This window comes from Harmonia axyridis, chromosome 4 (assembly GCF_914767665.1).
Source record: "Harmonia axyridis chromosome 4, icHarAxyr1.1, whole genome shotgun sequence".
In the NCBI taxonomy this organism is placed as follows: Eukaryota; Metazoa; Arthropoda; class Insecta; order Coleoptera; family Coccinellidae; genus Harmonia; species Harmonia axyridis.
Window position 1 is genome coordinate 7,265,567 of NC_059504.1, and position 23,047 is coordinate 7,288,613.

At 34.1% G+C, this 23,047-nt stretch overlaps 2 protein-coding genes across 11 annotated transcripts in view; one reads left to right on the plus strand and one right to left on the minus strand.

Moving 5' to 3' along the window:
- LOC123677373 (protein Wnt-1) overlaps positions 1-23,047 on the minus strand; it is a 157,929-nt gene that overhangs the window by 120,339 nt on the left and 14,543 nt on the right. The gene's annotated exons all lie outside the window — the stretch shown is intronic.
- Positions 1-23,047, plus strand: part of LOC123677371 (sodium bicarbonate cotransporter 3) — a 66,630-nt gene that overhangs the window by 1,761 nt on the left and 41,822 nt on the right. For 4 of the 9 annotated variants that reach the window (XR_006747095.1, XM_045613855.1, XM_045613857.1 and 1 more), the window contains exon 1: positions 12,681-12,878. The exons of 1 other annotated variant lie outside the window; for it this stretch is intronic. The gene's annotated coding sequence lies outside the window, so the exon portion shown is untranslated. Of the gene's footprint in view, positions 1-10,148; positions 10,282-12,624; positions 12,879-23,047 lie in introns of those variants that run through there. 4 more of the 9 variants (XM_045613856.1, XM_045613858.1, XM_045613852.1 and 1 more) reach the window with 3 other exon arrangements.

The window sequence follows — 23,047 nt, forward strand, 5'->3', positions numbered from 1 at the left end:
ATTTCGAAGAATAAATCAGTAACAATCTTTTCGCGCAATTGAACACAGTGAGAGTAGGGAAAATTTCGTTCACAATCTACATTAGCATAACTGATTTCCTATTCGCTAGTTCATGGTGACTGATCACATGCTTATGATCATATGATCACATGAAACTCGTTCTCAGTGAAATATTATAAATCATTACCTGAATTAATTAATTTCTGAAGAATACCAGTTCAAGTGTAGAGAGAAAACCTACGCAGCCTTCACAATCGACAAAAGACTGGTCAGATAGTAAACACATTTGGGTCATCACGTGCTTATGGTTATGGAGTTTTGAAGGTGTTTGTTGGATTATAGAATGACATTGTCTTTTTGCTTCTCGTTAAGTAGGATTTTTTTTTCTAATCTCTAAGTTATAGAATGCAATCACTGTGAAGTGCATGTACCTTCTTGAAGGCAATTTATTAGTTTTTTTAATGTTGCTAGTCGATTCTTGTAATTGGAAGAATCCAAGAACTATTGGTCTCGGAGAAATATACAGTGTGTTCCAACGAAAACTTCAATTTCTGATTGGAGGGGAAACAACTTTTCCGTTTTTCGCTAGGGATTCACGACTTGGCTCGATTTTCAAGCTACTTGGCTTGAGCTTGACATGTAATCAAGTCAGGTATTTATTTATCAAGTACTCGATTAATTTCAAGGTACTTGATTTTTAGCAGTTTTATTGTGTAGTCTAACACCTATAAAAAAATGATGAAATGAAAAGGAACCTTGCAAAAAACACTTTCATTTATTAAACTTATTGGATAAAAGAACTAAAAATACCGATGTTTTTGAAATAGAAACATAAATTGAATCACTACAAATATAACAAAATAGAAAATGATGAAAAAATTGAGATTATTAATATTGAGAAACCTCCAGGCTTTGTTTGATTTCATAATTTTCCATCCAGGATCTGAGACACATGAGGCATCTTATAGATTTGTCGCCTAACCTATTGCGGGTTTTTGTAACTGTAAGAACAGCTCTGGAAAATTGTCTTTCAACAGGAGCTGAAGATGATGGCGTTGATAAAAAATTCTTGGTCATTTTGGCCAAGTCTGGAAAGATATTTCTGAAACAATCAAAATCTACCGATAGATTTCATAGAAATGTGAAGAAGCTACTAATAAATTCACACTGGCGAATGCTTCAGTCTCTCGGCGCTCGAGGAATCCCCTTATTTAGTCTAAGCGCGCACGACATTGCAGGAATATATGCCGTGCGACGCGTGCATATCAAACTCAAGTAATATCAAGTAGCTTGATATGAAGTCAAGCAATAAATATCTAAAATCAAGTCAAGTCAATCTCAAGTATCTAATTTTTCACGAGCTTGATTTTCAAGTCAAGTAGTTGGTTAAAATGTCAAGGTACTTGGCTTGATGAATCCCAATTGCTTAGTACCAAGCTTCAAGAGAGAAAAAAAGTGGTATGACCTGGCGTTGCCATCTGTGCGCTTGAACCGAGACTCACTGAGTAACGTAATAGATCATTTCATTTCGATGTCTGTAATTTTCAAATTTTGACCGGGATTCATCAACCTTTCCTGGATTAGTCTAAATCAATACGTCAATTAGTTTTCTAATGATGGCGTCCATCTAATACTCTGACCATAATTGGATAATCCAATAAAAACCACTAATTAAACTGCTCCGATTGGATTTTCGTGAGAGAAACGCATAATGGCATGTTCTGCACAAATGATAGTGGATTCAATCCAAATATTTTTCCACGTGTTCGTGTAATTCGTCTGATGCAGGCCCGGATTGAAATGAAGCAACTCCCTCTCGAGATCATTGGCCAAAAGGAGCAAAATTCGACAATACTTATTCATAAACGTATGTATGTACTTATTATGTACATACATGAATTCCTGATCGGTAATGGTGTTCTTTTTGCTTTCGACTCTAGGTAGTTCACTCTGTGATCGCTTTTTCTCCTATTCAAAACTATTCCTCGCAAAATGCACTCGATTCCATTCTGAACAACTTTGGTATCGCGGTATTTCGCTTATTACTTGTCAGATTTTGATAAAATATGATACCCATCTCAAATTTCATCAAGATCGTTTTTGATGAAATTTTATTTTATTCACACAACTATATCAAATTTCAACAATATCATTTTGATGAAATTATATTTCCACGCTTAAGTCGAATTTCATCAAAATCGTTTTGATGAAATTTCATTCCCACATCGATATGAAATTTTATCAAAATCGCTTTGATGAAATTTTATATGGGGATTCGAATTAAGAACTTAGTAGTTCCATGCGAGTTTTTGCTCTTTTGAATATACAGCGCGCTATGTATCCCTAAATTAGAAAGTCTTGAAGAGTATTCAAGACATAACCTGATGTTAATACCTACACTAAGAGCTGATTGTAGGAGCGAAGGATGCTGAATTATAAGGCCACACCTGTTGGGACAGTGTGATCAAATCTGTTTCAGAAGATGTAGATTCAGAGACCTTAAAAATTTGGCGTTTACAAATTCATGAAGACGGTGAAGGAATACACAAAAATACTGCAATGCTGCCACGTCCATCGAAAATGCAGAATAATCAGGAATTATGAAATTTCGTCTAATTTTTTTTAGTGATGATTGTATATCGGAGTTTGTCAGTTGCAGCCAGTGCTCATTTTGAATATATCGATTTTCTGAACTAATTTAAATGTGGATCCACTAGAGAAGTAGATCGGCAACATTCCTTGTTTTTCACTTCTTTCATGTTTTCTTTTAAAGCACTTATCGTGAAATTCTGTTGTCGAGAGCCTGTAAAACCCAACTCCTGCCCTGGCTGAAGAGCAATGGCGTGCGTGATCGGACCAGTTGACCAGAGTTTATCTATATGAATCGGAATCCCTTTGAGGGCGGTTGAGGTAGCGATACAAATTGACATTGCTTCTCTATGAAAATAATGATCCAGGGTATTTCAGGGATGATTGGTTCAGTGATGGAAACTCAAATCTGTAGGCTTTTTCTTCAGATAAATCTCTTTCTGATATTTCAGTTATTTGAATTGGTTCATTTTTGCGTTTAAACTATAAAATTATTACATTACGTAAAGGGTGTTTAGAGCTATAGAACTTGGATTATTCGATTGACATGAATTTTATTTATCCGCATTTATAATCTTGTGGCATTACATTTTAAATATGATTTCTGGCATATGACCGCCACGGCTGGCTGGGATGTAATCCAATCTGGACGTCCAATTTTCGATGACTTTTCCCAACATTTGTGGCCGTATATCGGCAATAACACGGCGAATGTTGTCTTCCAAATGGTCAAGGGTTTGTGGCTTATCCGCATAGACCAATGACTTTACATAGCCCTACAGAAAGTAGTCTAGCGGTGTTAAATCACAAGATCTTGGAGGCCAATTCACAGGTCCAAAACGTGAAATTAGGCGGCCACCAAACGTGTCTTTCAATAAATCGATTGTGGCACGAGCTGTGTGACATGTTGCGCCGTCTTGTTGGAACCACAGCTCCTGGACATCATGGTTGTTCAATTCAGGAATGAAAAAAATAGTAATCATGGCTATATACCGATCACCATTGACTATAACGTTCTGGCCATCATCGTTTTTGAAGAAGTACGGACCAATGATTCCACCAGCCCATAAAGCCCACCAAACAGTCAGTTTTTCTGGATGACGGTGTTTCGACATACACTTGACGATTAGCTTCACTCCAAATGCGGCAGTTTTGTTTGTTGACGTAGCCATTCAACCAGAAGTGCGCTTCATCGCTAAACAAAATAAAATGGACGTAGTGCGTGATACGTATTCCGCACAGAACCATTTTTTTCGAAATGAAATTGCACTATTTGCAAGCGTTATTCAGGCGTGAGTCTATTCATGATGAATTGCCAAACCAAACTGAGAATAAATCACTTGACAACTGTTAAATCGGTCGCCATCTTGAACAGTAATGCCAACTTAATCCCTTTTTTTTTTTGATCCCTCTTTCTTTCATACGCCAATTGCGTGAGTCATGATTGCATCGATGAATTATTAATCTGGTAGTTACCTACTGGAAAATAGTTAGCTATTGTTCGAAATACTTCCATTTGAAGAAACGAGTTTCAATTTCAACTGCTTTCCTCAGAAATACAGATGGTATACGCGATAATTATATTGGGAAAAAAATATCACTTCAATGCGGTTCACCTTGAAAATATTAGAAATGCACTGAACAGGTGAATACACCCACAAGAGACTATTCCATGCATGCAATATTCATTACCAACATATATCTATATCGAATTCCTATTTCTCTTATTATAAAGTTGTAGATATTCTTGAAAAGTTATCCTATTTCAGAAGGCATAAGATAATTGCAAAACATTCTAGGAAAATGCTGATTTTAAGTTATGTTTATGTTAGTTTATCTAGATGGGGTTCTTCTTTAATTCGGGCATGAACTTCCCAGTTATTATTTTTCATAAACAAACCATATTTCAGTCGAAAATATTCTCTAACTTTCTTCATCAAAATTCTGTTCGCATTTTCTATGGTTCTGGTGAAGCGATCTTCGTGAAATTTTGCATCAAGCTTGGAATTTATATTTCCATATTCGCAGAACCCCGTTTTTCAAAATAATTTGAATATATTCAAATAACGAATCTGTTGTTACAGAAAATCGTTTTTTTTTTCGCCAACCTGCTTGAATTAACTATGTTTCTGATGATGCGATTAACATAAAATTTTGCATCAAGCTTGAAATTGTTATCGCACATTCACATGCGAAATTTCATCTTCACCGAATTGGTAATTTTGGAATAATCAGGAAAACATTTCTGACGGCCATACTTGAGGAACCTCGATTGTCAAAATATTTTGAACACAATGAAAACACAGTCGTTATTGATCAAATTTTTACACCAATGCTTCAAGTCACACTTTTCAGCTAGAATCAAACCACAAAATAGTGGTCGGATTGTGGTAAGTAGCTAATTAGTAATGTGACGGACCACAAGTTTGTGGGACCAAAGGTTTTTACTCACCTCAGACCGACCACAATTTTGTGGTTGAAAAGTGGTACGTTTGACCTGAACCTAAATATTGAACAGAACTCATTAACTTTTCGAAATCATATAATTTCGATTGAAAATCTCATCTGTGCCAAATTTCAGATCAAATTCTGGAAATAGGTTTAGCAGGAACAAATTTATATTGATAAGCGCTGGCCTTCGTTCATAGCTGCAATCGCTCTCTATTTTTATCCTGGGAAAGTCTCTTTCCTGATTCAGTTTGTTGCCAAAAGAACAGTTTGTACCTACGCTTGACACTACGATATGAATTGAATTTTCAACAATCAAAATAGAGAATTGTCGGGGATTTATATACTTTATTCGAAACGGAAAATGAAATAATTCGATTTGGTGTGTGTTAAATTGTGATCTCGAAATCTAGGAATATGTGTGGAATTTCATTTCTGTACAAGTGAATACAGGAAGTATCATAACTTTAGCGAATTTACTGAGTGAGTACCTATAGATTTACGTATGAAGCATTCGACTTAGTTATTTTTCTTTTGTGTGATTATAAGAAAACGCAAATAAATAAATATATTCATACCTATATCAACTTTTGAATGCGCACTTCAAAAGGGAATGCGAAGATTCTATGATTCTCTGAATATTATAAATTACACTGAGCAAAAGAATTAACGCACATTATGGAAATCTCAAATTTATTATACAACTGAAGGTATTCTCAATGATAATTATTTTTATCAGAATTATGCTTGCATATGTTATCCACTTTCAACGTTTTTCTTCAATACAGATGTTTTTTCTCAACAGGAATAAAAAAAGATGAGATTATCAGATTTTGAATGTATTGGCTCCATTCTGAAATCAGTTATTCTCGATCAATTCTAGTGATCAATAGTTTTTCTTTCACACAATTTGACCCAAGAGGAATGTGCCCAAGCGGTAGTTTTGCGAGAAGAAGAGTGGACATACACAGGAATTGCAGCAAGGTTTGGAGTTTCCCATACAAGTGTGTCCAGAATGTTGCAGCGATTCAGGGAGACAGGTATGAATGTCCGAAGACCAGGACAGGGTAGACCCCGAGCAACAACTGCCATTCAAGAACGTTAGTTGAGAGTTTCTTCGTTGAGACAACGGTTTGCAACCGCTCGCCTCCTTCAAAATCAGCTTGAGCAAACTAATGGGGTGCAAATTAGCACTCAGACAATAAGAAATCTCCTCAGAGAATATGATTTAAGGCCTCGTGTCGTGGCAAGAGGCCCAGCTCTTACCCCAGTCCATCGAAGGGCGCGTTTGGATTTTGCGAGAGAGTATATCCAGAGCGAAACCAGTAGTTTTCAGGAAATTGCACTGAGCATATCTTTCATGTGGACGTCTGTATACAAGGGAACGTCGATCACAATGGTAGAGGCCGAATCTAGACTCATCTGTGAAGAGATCTCTTTCCCAATCAGCCTCTTTCCAATGGATATGCTCCCTCGCAAAATCCAAACGCGCCCTTCTATGGGCTGGGGTAAGAGCTGGGCCTCTTGCCGCGACACGAGGCCTTAAATCATATTCTCTGAGGCGATTTCTTATTGCCTGAGAGCTAATTTGCATCTCATGAGTTTGCTCAAGCTGATTTTGAAGGAGGCGAGCGGTTGCAAACCGTTGTCTCAACGAAGAAACTCTCAAGTAACGTTCTTGAATGGCAGTTGTTTCCCGTGGTCTACCCTGTCCTGGTCTTCGGACATTCATACCTGTCTCCCTGAATCGCTGCAACATTCTGGACACACCTTTTCCGCAATTCTTGTGTATGTCCACCCTTCTTCTCGCAAAACTACCGCTTGGGCACATTCCTCTTGGGTCAAATTGCGTGTTTCGCGTTGCATAGCGATCGAGTGTAGAAAATCAAACGAAAGAAAAACTATTGATCACTAGAATTGATTGAGAACAACTGATTTCAGAATGGAGCCAATACATTCAAAATCTGATAATCTCATCTTTTTTATTCCTGCGGGGAAAAAACATCTATATTGAAGAAAAACGTTGAAAGTGGATAACATATGCATGCATAATTCTGATAAAAATAATTATCATTGAGAATACCTTCAGTTGTAGAATAAATTTGAGATTTCCATAATGTGCGTTAATTCTTTTGCGCGGTGTATATTCGCATTTTCTGTATCTTAAAATATGCAGTTGTTCCACATAACGTTAAACGTTATGAAGAAGAGTTCGACTCATGCTTCTTACAATTCATTCAAAACTAATTTTAAAAATTCTTTACGTTAATTGATATTTGAAGCGTGATGTAAATTCAAATGATACAAATCTGACATGACAAAGGGGATAACGACAAATGAATTCAGAGTCGACGCTTTCAAAATTCTGCCATATGAATTTTGATAACCATAATAGAAACAGACATTCAGTTGACGTAACATCTTAATCCAGCCATAAATTTTGAATCCGATAATTTTCAATAATATATATATTTTAGTTCATATGTGTCAAAACTATCAGTGTTCAGATTCTTATATTTCCTTTATCTCACAAAATATCTCAGCTTATTGGAGAATAAGTAGACTACAGGTTATTACCCAATGATTTGTCTCAAATTCCAAATCCAATATTCATAACTTCAAAACTATCTTCACTTTCTCTTCTCTCAAAACCTTTCTCCTATTTCAAAATACTTGTTGTTTACGAAAAAACATTGAATGTTTTGCATTGCGTAAATCTGATTAGGATTAAGGTAGAAAATAGAGGCCTCTTAGATATCAGTGAAATTCAAGATTATGTACTTGTTGCTTGCCGTTATAACCGTTAGAGGTTAAGTAGATGTTTGGATAATTTTTCCCTTATAGAATACGTTTAATTTATTTTGCTAATTAACTATTAATCCAAATAGCTTGAAATAATCTGATATCGTTGATTCAACTGACGAAATACCTGGAAATTGGAAGAATATACATATTCCCTTATCAGCTTAAAGCCTCCCAAGATTTTAGACGCCCTTGTTTAAATGTTAGAATCAAATTCCTTCATCCTTGAAAATTCAATATTACATATTATCAAACGCAATTATTCAAAGATACAATGTTAAACATCAAGGATACATAACACATCATAGTCTAATAGGCAAATCGATCATCAGCTGAAGGACCATCGAGAAGTAAACATCAAAGAGATACGAGTACATGAAACAGTGTCTAATAGCCAATTGAATCATCAGCTGAAGGACCATAGAGTATCACACATCAAAGATACATAACACAGAGTTTGATGGGAAATTAAATCGATCATTGATGAATCATAGATGCTGACCTGACCCTACACTATTCGACTATTTACAGTCTGCAGAATGCGGTATTCCCCGTATTCAATATATTCTATTGATTGTGCTAAACAGCGAACACTGTAACAGCCCCAGTAATTTAATCGATAATAAATAGCTTTCAAAGCCATTATCATTCTAGCGTTAAGATGAAACCCAATCAACAAGAGACTGAATATATAATTAATTAGTCTATTAAAATCATTTTCGATTGAATGGCTTCATATTTATAATGTACAAACGATGATATTTTAGTGGGATCCTTTATGAAATATGCGTGTGGATTCAACTTTGAATAGACAAATTTCATCAACTAGCTTTTAACCGCAACATCGTCTGCGTCAAGCTTTACAGGATGTTCCTAAATTGATGGAACAAACGATAATTTGAAGGAAAAAAGTGCAAATAATAACAGGCCAATTGAAAAGCCCCCGGTCTACCATAGTAAAACAATTTTTTTTGGCAAAATTCGATTTTATTATTCAACATAGTTGGCTTCGAGGACGATACAGAAATTATAGCGATCTTCCAATTTTTAGATGCCATTTTTGTAGTACGATTTGTCTTTCGCTTCAAAATAGGCCTCAGTTTCGGTGATTACTTCTTCTTTGGCGCTAAATTTCTTTCCAGCGAGCATTCTTTCGAGGTCTGAGAACAGTAAAATGTCGATGGGGGCCAGATCTGGCGAATAAGGTGAATGCAGAAGCAATTGCAGCCCAATTCACGCAATTTTGCCATTGTTTTCACTGATTTGTGACACGGTACATTGTCATGATGAAACAGCACCTTTTTTTTCTTCAAATGGGTCCGTTTTTTAACGATTTCATCCTTTAAACGATACATGGCCTTTTGGAAGTAATCAACGAATATTATACCTTGCGCATCCCAGAATACTGATGCCATAACCTTGCCAGCTGACAGTTGTGTTTTTCAACGCTTTGGAGTTGTTTCATCGTGTGCAGTCCACTGAGCTGACTGTTGATTTGACTCCGGAGTGAAATGATGGAGCCATGTTTCATCCATTGTCACATATCGACGCAAAAATTCAGGTTTATTGCACTTAAGGGGCAATCCCTGTAGGTACGCCATACATATGTAATTATTTAAGTCCATCTGTATTAAATCATGGATCATGGATGTGGTGAACCTTGGAGGTAATATGTGAGGACCACAAATATGGCACTTGAGAGACCTAACCAACATTTAACCCAAATTAAATATTAATGGACGAATTTCAGTATTAGTCCGAACCGGTAGAAACAAGCTCTTTATTCCAAATGTATACGTTTTATTATTACTTCAGTAAAGTTGTTGGAACAATGAAATTGTTGCAAATGTTCTTTCATGTAAAAACATCATTAAGTATGTTTGAAATATAAAATTTATTCCAGTGTGTGCATTTAACATTTCTGTAAAGAGGTTATTCCTAGTCTGGATTTCAGTTCAAAAAATTGGCGAATCAATATACACCTGCAGTATTTTAGAAAAATCAACTTTTCGGATATTTGGAAAGAGTTAATATTTCCATTAAAATTTATAACACTGCACCTCTGTTATGGAGCGTAAAATGAATACTTTGTATTCATATTTATGCTTCAAATTTGCATAAATAATCCAATGAAGAAGTTTGTTTACTGACAGTTGAATCACCTGATAGGATTCACAGATACATAAATACACAATTACTGGCAAATAATCGAGCTATTCGATTATTGAGTATTGAGTTTTCAAATTGTTTCTGGTGTTTGATGACTACAGATATCATTATAATATATTAGATACGTATATAAACAGTGAATTAGGCGGAACTTAAGAATGTCAATCAAGTGCAGAAAAGAACTTTAAACCCAAGTTAAGAACAATAGGAGTGTGGTACAAACTACAACAGTACATAATAGGGAAATGATAAGTATACTAATTACCTAATTCGGTGAGTTGTATAACTTCAATCACACATAATCTATTATTTGATTTATTCAAATATTTAATATTATTTATAATTATGGAAATATCGAAAATCGAAGAAAAAGTTTCAAAAAGAATAGCTTTACGATAAGAAGACTTTTGGATAACGCAATAACGCACAATAAAAAGTTTCTCATCGAAAAATCAGCAAATATAATTGAAAAATCACCAAGATTTCTTGACATGGCGCTGGTTGTGTTTTTTGTCTCCTAAACTAAAATTATCGCAACGAAGCAACCCCTTCCAGTGGGTAGAAAACAATTCCTATGACGACATTTTTCCGAAAAAACAACCTGAGGGTGGTGACAACCCCTAATTTTTTTTAATAGGAAATAGGTGCAGATGTGGTTCAGTTAATTTTTTTTTGATTTTTTTCTCCTTGTTAAAATTTTCAAATTTGGTGATTTTTTTGAGCAAATTAATATTTCATATTATCAGAAGAGCTGTTGCCACCCTCAGTGGGTTTTTTGGGAACAATGTCGTCAAAAGAATTCTTTCTACTTAATACAGACCTTAAAAATTTTAATTGTATTCTTCAAAACTCTTAGATTCCTGAAACTCTTTCATAGGGGTGGTTTTTTCCGAATAAACCAATTATGGAAATTCCCCCTCAAAACAGAAGTTGACCTATTTTTTTATAATCTTCGAAAATTCTTCGTTTCTGAATTCTGGAGGGGTCAAATTTTTGTTTGGGGCATCCTGTATATTAATATACTTTTATTTCAAGACGCAAAAACTTGCTGGCGAATTTTCGTGCAAAAATTACATGAATACGAATTGGATCAAGGGCGCAAAATCTCCTGATGACGTCAGGGCTTTCGCATTTCGTGACTTGGTATAAGTTTTTCTTTAACAATCTATTACCGCCACTGAAAAACGATAGTCAAGCTGGAAACTACGAAATGAACAAAAATGAAATTATTATTCTATCCCTGCCCTAGGACATAATCTCCTCATATTGAATGCAAATGTCTAGAATGAATTTCCATAGCCGTTGCCATATCAAGAACAGGCTTCAGGTTCTCCATACCTAGCTACTCAATGGGAGGAAAGTGTTTTAGGTGCATTGGCGTAGCCAGGATTTTCTCTTGGAAGAGTCTAAAAAGACAAAAAACTGGTTTCTTTAACATTCATGTTTTTTCTAAACAAAACTTTAAAGATATTTGGTACTACAGACATAAAATATGTTTTTTTGGATATTCATATTAACATTGAAATTCTATAGGGTGTTTTTTTTGAGGTATATAACTTTAAGTTGGCATTACTGTTCAAGATGGCGACCGATTTAACAGCTGTCAAGTGATTTATTCTCAGTTTGGTTTGGCAATTCATCATGAATAGACTCACCCTGAGCAACGCTTGCAAATAATACAATTTTATTTCGAAAATAATGGTTCTGTGCGGAATACGTCCATTAGCGATGAAGCGCACTTCTGGTTGAATGGCTACGTCAACAAACAAAACTGCCGCATTTGGAGTGAAGCTAATCGTCAAGTGTATGTCGAAACACCGTTTTATCCAGAAAAACCGATTGTTTGGTGAGCTTTATGGGCTGGTGGAATCATTGGTCCGTACTTCTTCAAAAACGATGATGGCCAGAACGTTACAGTCAATGGTGATCGGTAGAGAGCCATTATTTCTAACTTTTTCATTCCTGAATTGAACAACCTAATGTCCAGGAGCTGTGGTTCCAACAAGACAGCGCAACATGTCACACAGCTCGTGCCACAATCGATTTATTGAAAGACACGTTTGGTGACCGCCTAATTTTACGTTTTGAACCTGTGAATTGGCCTCCAAGATCTTGTGATTTAACACCGCTAGACTACTTTCTGTGGGGCTATGTGAAGTCATTGGTCTATGCGGATAAGCCACAAACCTTTGACCATTTGGAAGACAACATTCGCCGTGTTATTGCCGATATACGGCCACAAATGTTGGAAAAAGTAATAGAAAATTGGACGTCCAGATTGGACCACATCCGAGCCAGCCGTGGCGATCATATGCCAGAAATCATATTTAAAATGTAAAGCCACAAGATTATCTTGCGGATCAATAAAATTCATGTCAATGGAATAATCCATCGTTGTTTTATTGCAATTTAAAGTTATATAGCTCTAAAAAAAACACCCTTTATAATCAGTTTTTCACAGTGAAGCCTCGAATTTCGGAAAAAAAAGGCGGAAGCAGAGTTGTTGTATCTGTGATGGGTAGATTTTATGTACCGAGCTTTCTAGGGGAACCGTTGCCACCCAAGCTCCTACCTGTCTACGCCAATGTTTAGGTGGTTTTTCGTGCAATGATAGTCATAAACGCAGTTGGCACAGCAATGACATAGAACGCTTCAAATGATATCGCTATCATCCCAGGGACCTCGATCATATTCCCACTGACTATTGTCAGAGTAGCCGGAGTCGAGATATATAGTTCGAAAACATGACTAAAATTGTACGATCTGTTCAGTTGAAAAGTTACGTTGTTGATTTTTCGACATCTCGGTATTGACTCAATCTAGTGTGCGGGTGTTTGGTTTGGTTACACTTGCTATAAGGGGGCTGACAGGTAGGTCATGATTGCTAGATATTTAAAATTCGCGCTTTTTCTTGGGATTGGAATTCAAAATACCGGAAAATTTAGATTTATGTTGAGGATGTAGGTAGAAATTGCAAGTTAATATATTAAATTATTCATTATTGAACGCTTGTCGTGTAGTAGTATTTTATTGTTTTGCATTTCATCGAGATTCTTGCATTTGTCAACATGTTGTTTATTTTGCTTTATGTCTCGGATGAAAATGCAAAAAAATTCTAGTGGTTTTAAAATAGATTTAATAAATATTTTAAATTTCAATTTTTATGTGCCTACATGGTGTCCCAAATTTGATACACACTGAAAGCATCTCTAGAACTAGAAAACTTGAAGAAAAAACTCTGAAGGATCCCCGATATGTTTTTTCGAACGAAGTTTTTGACCACAAATTTGTCGAAAAGAATCCCGTTATCGGTTTTTCTAAAATGACATCCGTTTCAAAGATATTGTGTTTTTCAACTTAATTTTTTTGATGGGACACCATATATATATATTTTTTTCATTTTTCATTTCGAGGTTTAATTCATTTTGTGTCCATTGTATAATTGTAATCAAGTCATATACATATATGTATAGGGTGTTCCATTTTATTTGAAATTGTGTATCGCTCTAGAGATATAGAAGAAAGTTGGTGCTTTTTAAATAAGACACCCTATATATGACTTAATAACAAGTATACAATAGAAACAAAATGAATTGAATCTCCAAATAGAAAAAAAAAAGTCGAAAACCTTATTATTTTTAAAACTGATGACATTTTTGAAAAACCGATAACGAGATGATTTTCGATGAACCAATTCTTCAGTAATGATTAAAACCCAATCAAGGGACCAATAGAATTTACTACCGACATGTAGGTGCAATAATTCTGAAACTCAATAAAAATTGCATTGTGCATCTTTTCTACCAGGGAATTAAATACCTACTCTAAGTCATTGAGATTTTCATTAGGTATACATATACTTGAATTCAATAAATCTTTTCAATTTGCATTTTTATGTATGTCATAATTTATCACTTAACGCTTTCAGTCTAATCGTATTTTATTGTTTTGTATCTATTTCATCTATATTCTGAATTATTCAAATTGCTGTTTATTTTATTTCATGCCTGGTATTAAAGGAATCATTAATATAAATTTCCAACACCAAAATATCTTGATAAAGTTATTAGATTTGTCTATCGACATGCAAATACAATTAACAGAGCTGAAAATCAACAATAATTGCAGTTCACGCTATTTCTGTGAGGGAATTCCAAATTTCTAGTTATAGAGTTTTCTGTTGAGTGTAGGTTGGTACGTAGATTCAATAAATTCTTCAATTTGCATTTTTATGTGTCATAATTTATCACTAGTCCTATTTTATTCTTTTGTACCCATTTCATCGATATTCTGAATACATAATTCGCAATGTTGATTATTTTGTTCCATTCCGTGACATAAGAGGGTTATCAATATTCATTTATTTTGTCAAAATATTTTGATTTGGTTAACAGAGTTGACTATCGACATTTGTATATGCAGAAAAATTGAATATCAACAAGCATTGCATTGCGCGCCTCTTGTGTCAGGGAGTCCAAACTTCTAATTATTGAGACTTTCTATGAAGTACGGAGATTCAATAAATCCTTCAATTTGAATTTATTTGCTATTTTTGAATTGTTATCTCCCGCTTTTTCTGCGTTAATTTCTTCGTCAAAGAAGAAAAGTCTTGTAGTTTTAAAGTCTCCGGTTGCTCATTGATATTTTTTGAGATAGAATATCGATGTTTCATCTTTTCTACAAGAAGAACGTAATTTTTCTAAACAATCGACTTTTCATTGCACATAAATGCGTTTTTTATACATATTTGAAAACGTGTTTTCGAGTGAAGTTGAATTGATTCAAGATGTGCAGTATGTACCTAAACCACTTCGCTGCAACTGCTCATGTCTTTAGAAAACCTGTATTCTAGTCGAATGATAGTTTGCGAAGTAGTGAACCCAGAAACTAATACTGAAGCTTCCTTCAACTTCAACTATTTCGCTATTATAAGTAAAACGTTAGTTCAGACAAGTGGATATGTTTGAATTATGAACTTTTAACGTAGTTTTGAAACTTTCATAACATAGAAAATCTGACATCATTGTAAGCTCTATTTCAGATATACTTTAGAGCTGTACGATCTATTTCCATGATAATCTTTACCAGAATGGACTGAAATATCACAAGCATTCTCTATCATTATTCCTTGATAGCTACACAAGGAAAATCACATCTCGTAATAATAGACCATAAGTTCGTCAATGAAACACAAAATTTATTGAAAAGATATGTTTCTTTTAATTTCCAAAATCATAGAAAGGCTCAATTTCCTCTGTGGCTGGTACGCAATGAAAATTGTCATTTTTATACTCAGATTTAAATCATTTTTATGTTGTTTCTGATAAGCTCACATTTCCTAAAATCTCGATGATATATGATACAGTTTATACAAAGAATATTTAGGTGTTATTCAAGATGCTGTAGATCAAAGAGGAGAGCGCGTAAGATAATTGGAAGAAAATGAAACATTAGCATGTTCACAAGGTGGGAAAGTTTGAATAACAAAGTTTAGCTTGAAGTAACTTATAATAAATGTTGAGCCTACCAGTGCTGCAAATTAATCATAATTGAACCATCCTCATATATCTTCTCTTCTTCCGAGCTGAGCTTATGATGAATTTGCACCCGAAATGTTGATCTTAATCCAAATGAGTTTACTCCTTAGTGAACTTTCAATTTACACATGTAAAAATCGAATAGAGGAGGTTAGACTTAGATTCTTGAGTTTTCTTAGGATCTGAGTAAATATCTCTTACGAGTCCTGTCTATTTTTTAACCCTTTTTTTTTCAACTTCCTTCGTATTGATTTTTGCCAAGAGGTTTCCTTGCTGAGCTATTATTCACATTTTCTCATAGAAACAATAGTTTATATATATATAATAACTTTCTGTTTCTTTTCAGTTTCAAAAATTTATAATATATCATATTTCTTCTTCAGATTCATCCAGATATCATGAAAAATATAGTTGATATATGAAATTCTAATTATTAAATATAAATAGGCTGAATCTCAAATTAATATGTATATCTTTACGCTCGGTACTGGTTTTGTGGTTGAATATTTATTTATTATTTTTTATCTCATAACAAAGATCAAATCATGGAAAATTATGAGTTCCATAAAATATTCAACCGCAAAATAATAGCAACACCATACTTAATGATATATTATTCTAAGATTCAGCCTACTTTGTATTCAATAATTCAAATTTCGCACGAAAACATGTTTATCATGATATCTAAACGAATCTGGGGACGATATATGATATTCCATATATTTTTCAGTAGGCTGATTCTTCGTATGTCATTTTTAACTATCGTTTCCATAAAAAAACACATTTTTATTACAGCTGATCAAGCAAATCGTTTCGAAAAATCAGAGTGTCCCAATGAAGTATCGAGAAAATGTTTCAATAATGTTTTTATTTCAATATTGTACCACAAACAGAAACAAACAGGATAATGACCAATGTAGAAATCGCTCAAATATAAATTTCAATTTTGGCTTATAACTCAAAAAAAAAGCGTTTCCGAAAAAAAAATAACCACAATCTAATACTTATGTTTTCCTATACCTCTAAGGTTAAAAAATTGCAATTCAGATATCACCAATACAATGAAAATAATTTCAAAATATGCAGTGGGCCCTAATCAAAATGTTCTCATTTCGAAACTACTACATATAAATAATTTACAAAATCCACAAGTTCCTTATTTGTAAAATATGAAGGATTATTAAGCTCTTATTCATCTCTCTCATTAATTTTATTTCAAAATACAGGACGAATAATATTGATCTCAAACCTGAATGATTATCTCGTTTAAGTTAATAGATACGTTATCAATTAATTTATTGCTCGTTTTTAAAGCATGAAATAAATCGTTATCAATCAGCTATAATGTGACGGGTGTTGAAAGTGCAAGTTGATCATCATAATGAAGATACGCCCCCTCAGTCGAAAAATAGAAATTTGCGAGTTTTATATGTAGGTTCATTGAACCTGAAATTTTATAGTTGATTTTATTGGTCTATTAAATCGATAACGAATGAGTGATATCCACCTGAAAATGGGTTTCGGGATAACGAGATCTTACAGACCATTAACAGTTCTCCTTTAATGTGATTTCAGTAATACAGGGTGTTTCATATAATATAGTCGTGAAGATGTCACCGGGAGAATAATTTTTGCCTTATGACTTATATCTCGTTTTCGAAGCATATTAAGCGGATACAGAGTGTTCAACGTAATTTCTGAGCCATATTTTATTGAGTATGGTCAGCATTCGAAAATAATTTGATGTAACCAGAAATTGTAACATAACTGACTCCACTCAATAGAATATTGCTCAGAAATTACGTTGAACACCCTATATCTCGGTTGAGCTTTGAAAACAAGATATATATCATAAGGCAAAAATGATTCTCCCGACGTCATCTTCACGACTACCTATATATTATGTTTGTCCAGTTTATGATGAAACACCCTGTATATTTCAACAATTAAAGATTGCTGAAGATACTGACATTGTAACATTTCACTTCTACCCAAACATAAAAGTCTAAAAATAGAAACAATTCATAAAATGTATTACTACCTTGCTAAAAAGTGTATTGCTCGAGAAACATGATACTGACATAGTACTTGTTTATGTTTTCAATGTTTTCTATTACTGTTTGGGTTATTCAAGCAATAAGATCGATGGGATGAATGAATTTTGTAAGTGGATGACATAATCAATCTCTAAACTCGGAATTTTGAGCTTCATCTGTCATTTAGCATTTTTGCCAATTTTATAGTAAGTATTTGTAGGATTTTCCAAAGAGAGGTTTGATTTGAATATCAGTAATGTAAACGAGTATATTAGACCTTGGAACCGTGAATATTTGGTTTGGCCGTCGACGTGGAAGCATGACCGGGATATCCCCATGATTTTCAGCGCTTAGAATTATCGTTATGAATCCATATTTCGTCTCCAGTCACAATGCAATGCAAACCGCCTTTCAACATATTTCAGCTTCAACTCGTACGGCACCCAATTTCCTTGTTCCTGAATCATTCCCATGACTTTCAGGCGTCACTCCCAATGATCCTGCCAATTCTTGTTGCGTTTGACACGAGTCAAATCAAGTAATGCCTCCAATTCTGCATCTTCTCTCTTCCACCGACATGCTGGTCTTCGACGTCAAAATCTCCGTTCTAGAAGCGTTGAAGCCCCTCTCGGCAAGTTCTTCCACTAATTGCTGCCTCACCATAGGTATTTGAGAGCATTCGATGAGCCTAAACTGCAGATTCCTTCATAATAAAACAGAAAATCAAAACCTCATGCAAATGACGAGAATTTGGACCGTAAACTGATATATTCAATTGAAAATAACTTTATGATGAAGACACAAATCGACTAATATTTAGATGGCGTTATGTTAATAAATACCTAAACTTATTGTATGACATCTACGATCTATTCATTTCGAGTACCACTTACCTTTGCAGCCATCTATTGCAAAAGTTGTACACCTAATAAAAAATAATATCGGACAACCATCTTTTTCACCTCATATGACTCCTGCCGACTTTTGTCTTTCAAAACGTAAATTAACACTTAGAAACAACTGTAATACATCAAAATTTTTGACTTCAAAGATTAATTATTAGAAATAATAAGCGTAAAATACAATTAGTTGCTCTCAAATATAAAATTAGTTTCACTATTTACTTTATTTCATACACCGCCAACACGCAAATATTTAATTCTCGTTCATTCCAATTTTCATTCTGCCTCACATATTCCTATTCTTTCTTGCTAATTCATAGCAAGAATGAGCTAATTCGAAACAATGTAACATTAATTTCCCTACATTTTGTGAATACTAAGTGTGTGTTAACCAGCCTGGAAAGGCATAATAATTATTACACTGACTGACTGACTGAGATTGCTAGGAATCCCAAGACTTCATTCTAATATAAGCCTCATGTGAATTTGTGCCAATTATAGTGAGCATTCAGGGAAAAAAAACGAGGTCAAACAAGACACGGTCAGACGGACTTATATCTTATGTCTGATGTGATTACATTATTTATACAAATTTCGAACATCATCATGAACAACATCCAACAATTCACTCACATCTGGATAAAACCCTTCTTTTATTTTTTTATTTTAAATCTTTGTGAAAGGTGTATCAGTTTCAATCGTTAAAAACTTGATGGGATATTCTCCTCGTTGTTCTGATTCGGAAAAATGTATATTATATTCCTCTATCTCGATCCCTAAGAGAGATACAGGGTGTTGAAGTTCACAAGAAAAAATCATTTTTATGCAATAGCTTCCATAAAAAAGCTTGGATTCAAACGAAATTTTGCATGCCTACCCTAATCCCTAAGGGCTATTTTATGAAGATATTTTCGATTTTGGGGGAACATCAGTGGCGTGCAATTCGGCCACATCTCAAGTATTTCGAATAAAAAAGTATACCGCTGTTTTTTTGAAGGAATGAATGAAGCAATATCGAACTGCTTATTCCATTTGAAGTACAATTTGGTTGTACAGAACAAAATTTGAAATTCCAGATCCAGAGATGATTAGTTTTTTCGAAAGTCGTGCTAACTCGAAATTGGCTACAAATTCATAATTTAGTCAGCCACGAATTGAATTCGGTAATATCTCGGAGAGATATCTTGAAACAATAGATGTGATTGTTTGTTTGACAGATACGTTCACTTAATGCGAAAGATATCCGAGATATTACCGAATTCAATTCGTGGCTGACTAAATTATGAATTTGTAGCCAATTTCGAGTTAGCACGTCTTTCGAAAAAGCTAATCATCTCTGGATCTGAAATTTCAAATTTTGTTCTGTAGAAGCAAATTATATTCCAAATTGAACGAGCAATTCGATATTGCTTCGTTCATTCCTTCCAAAAAACAGCGGTATACTTTTTTCTTCGAAATACTTGAGATGTGACCGAATTGCAAGCCACTGTTGTTCCCCGAAAATCGAAAATATCTTCATAAAATAGCCCTTAGGGAGTAGGGTAGCCATGCAAAATTTCATTTGAATTCAAGCTTTTTTATGGAAGCTATTTCACACCTGTATCTCTCTTAGGGATCGAGATAGAGGTATATAATATACATTTTTCCGAATCAGGAAAACGAGGAAAATATCCCATTGAATTTTTAACGATTAAAACTGATACACCCTGTATATAAACAACAGAGTAATTGTTTGAGGACGACGTTTGGACAGATATGTACCCGATGAATTAAGAAAAGGAACTACAAACTACATCGAGATTTTGTCCGTTTTCTTAATTTTTCCGCTGTGTGCAGTTGAAACGTCTAATTCACATCTGATCCTTATACACTGTGTCCATAAAGTATATAACAAATTCATTTTTAGCTAAACAGACCATTTTAAGAAATAATCCTGAAACACGCCGATTTTTTATTTTAATCTACCGTATTTTAAAATAATAATCTAATATACAGGGTGAATTACTTTCGAGTAATGACGTCACCGTCATTTTTTTAAATGGAACCCCCATTTTGTCTCAATTTTCCAATTACTCTAGCTGCGCTGATTCCAAAAATGTATCACATGTTGATTCCAATTAGTACAGGGTGGACAAAAATACAATATGATAATAATAATAATAATCTAAACAATAATTAAAACATTCACGAATACCAGAATATTGTAGTAATAAACTGTCATTGAACACCAATAAATTATTAAACAAATAATGACATTTCACAAAAAACTAGACGTCTATGTTTTTTTTCAAATTGATATGAAATAATTTCTTTCATATTCTGTCTGCTAGACCACAAGTACCAAACATGTTTGGAAACAGCTCATTTTTATTAATCTAAACATGTAACAAACCACAGGGTGTTACATTCAAACCAATTGCCGATAGGCAATAAGTATTTTTGATAGTATTGTTAATTTAACTAATAAAGAATGTTACGCGTTACTTTATGAGCACACACATAACTATTGTATTTTTGTTCACCATGTAACAATTGGAATCAACATGTGATACATTTTTGGAATCAGCTCAGCTAGAGTGATCGGAAAATTGAGACAAAATGGGGGTGTTCCATTTAAAAATGACGGTAACGTCATTACTCGGAAGTAATTCACCCTGTATATTAGATTATAATTTTAAAATACGGTATATTAAAATCAAAAATCGACGTGTTTCAGGATTATTTCTCAAAATGGTCTGTTTAGCTAAAAATCAATTTGTTCCATACTTCACGTACACAGTGTATTATCATCTGAAATGTCGATAGACAAGGTCAAATTATTCAAGTATACAAAGTAGATTCACAGGTCGACGAATAAAATTAGTGTATACCTACTATTTGTAGACAATGGATCACCTCTGTTGACTAATCCAAATCTGATGCCTAAGATAACCTCAGAAAAGTTCAAATATTTATGGAAAGATATTTCTTAATGACGTAATGAATTCTCTTTTTTCAAGTTTGAATATACCAGTTTTCACCGGTTTCCAACCATATCTTTTTCATATTCATAGCCCCCTTCGACGTGATCCTTTCGTAATCGACTGATACGTTCGAAATTTGATAGTTCTGAAGTATTACAACCTAGCCAGATTTTTGAGTGCCAGTTCTCCGAATATATAAAACAATAATAACAATAACCAAGTGCCTTTATTTCGTACTGCTTCGTGCACAATTTCAAATGAATAATATAGTGAGAATCATAATAGAATTTATAGCAGAATTTCGAAAAAAATGAGAAATACACAAATACACTGGTGTGAAATCAGGGGCTTTCTAGAACTATGTGATCTCCAAGTGCGCAACTGGGCAGTTGGCGAGTTCAAAAGTTCAAGTTTCCATATTCCCAGTTTCTAATTTGGTGCTTATTATTATAAAATTTTATTCTGGATATTTTATCATAATAGTTCAGTTGGTAGGTATGTATTTTGTTCGACAATATTCCTCAATTTTATGGTTCAGTTTTTGATATTTCAATAGCGTATTTTGAATAAATGTTTTTCGCGGAAGTAGATATTAATGTCATCAATATATTCGGGAATTTTTCAAAAGCAGAATAATTCTTTTTTTGAATATTTCCCTAAACAGTTCTCTTTCAAATAGGAATTCACGGCTTGACATGATTTTCAAGCTACTTGGCTTGAGCTTGACTTTATTTCAAGTCGAACTACTACTTGACTTGAGCTTGACTCAAGTCAAGCTCAAGCCAAGTAGCTTGAAAATTAGGCCAAGCCGTGAATCCCTATTTACATGAAAGACTCCCTTTAATTTTTGACAAAGATTCACATCACTAAAGTTTTTGCACCTATTTGATGACAACAGATACCAAAAATTGTTTTCATCCCGAAATTGATCTTGATCACAAACCTTCTCTATTTTCGGTGGACCCGGAAGTACTTAAAACTAAAAAAGAGTCATCTTTTCGTTTAGCCTTGACCTCTTTTTATGCAGTTTATCACGAAATTGTGAGAAGTGAATTGTAGGATCAACTGAAAGAAAATGCGCATCCTGCTGAGGAATTTTTAAATTGGAGTGTTTCAGAATGGAATAATTATGGTTAATACGTTGAAAGGAAATCCTATTAATGAACAAATTGATGTGGCATTTTCCGCCTGTTAAAAAATGAGGAAGCTGCACAAAGATGTGATGACACTGCATGATCATTAGGTATATTACGATCTAGGACTTGATGACTGAGTCACTCATAAAATGAAATTGCAGAAATATTTTTTAATTTATCGACAAACATCAAAAAGTAGTGGTAAATGTAGACTTCCGACTTTTGAAATTCGGTCTAATGAATGAGTTGTCAGAAAATTCCAACATATCCAAAAGAAGGAGAAAATAAAGAATAATTTAACATGAATCTGATAGTCCGAAAACATGTGAATTCAACAATTTTCGGATTTTTGAAACTCTGAAAATACTGGAGGTGATATTTTGCATTATAAAATATTCCAGAATCTCAAAATCAATGGTTACTTATTCCATAAAGATAGAGGAATATCATTTTGAGCAAATGTCC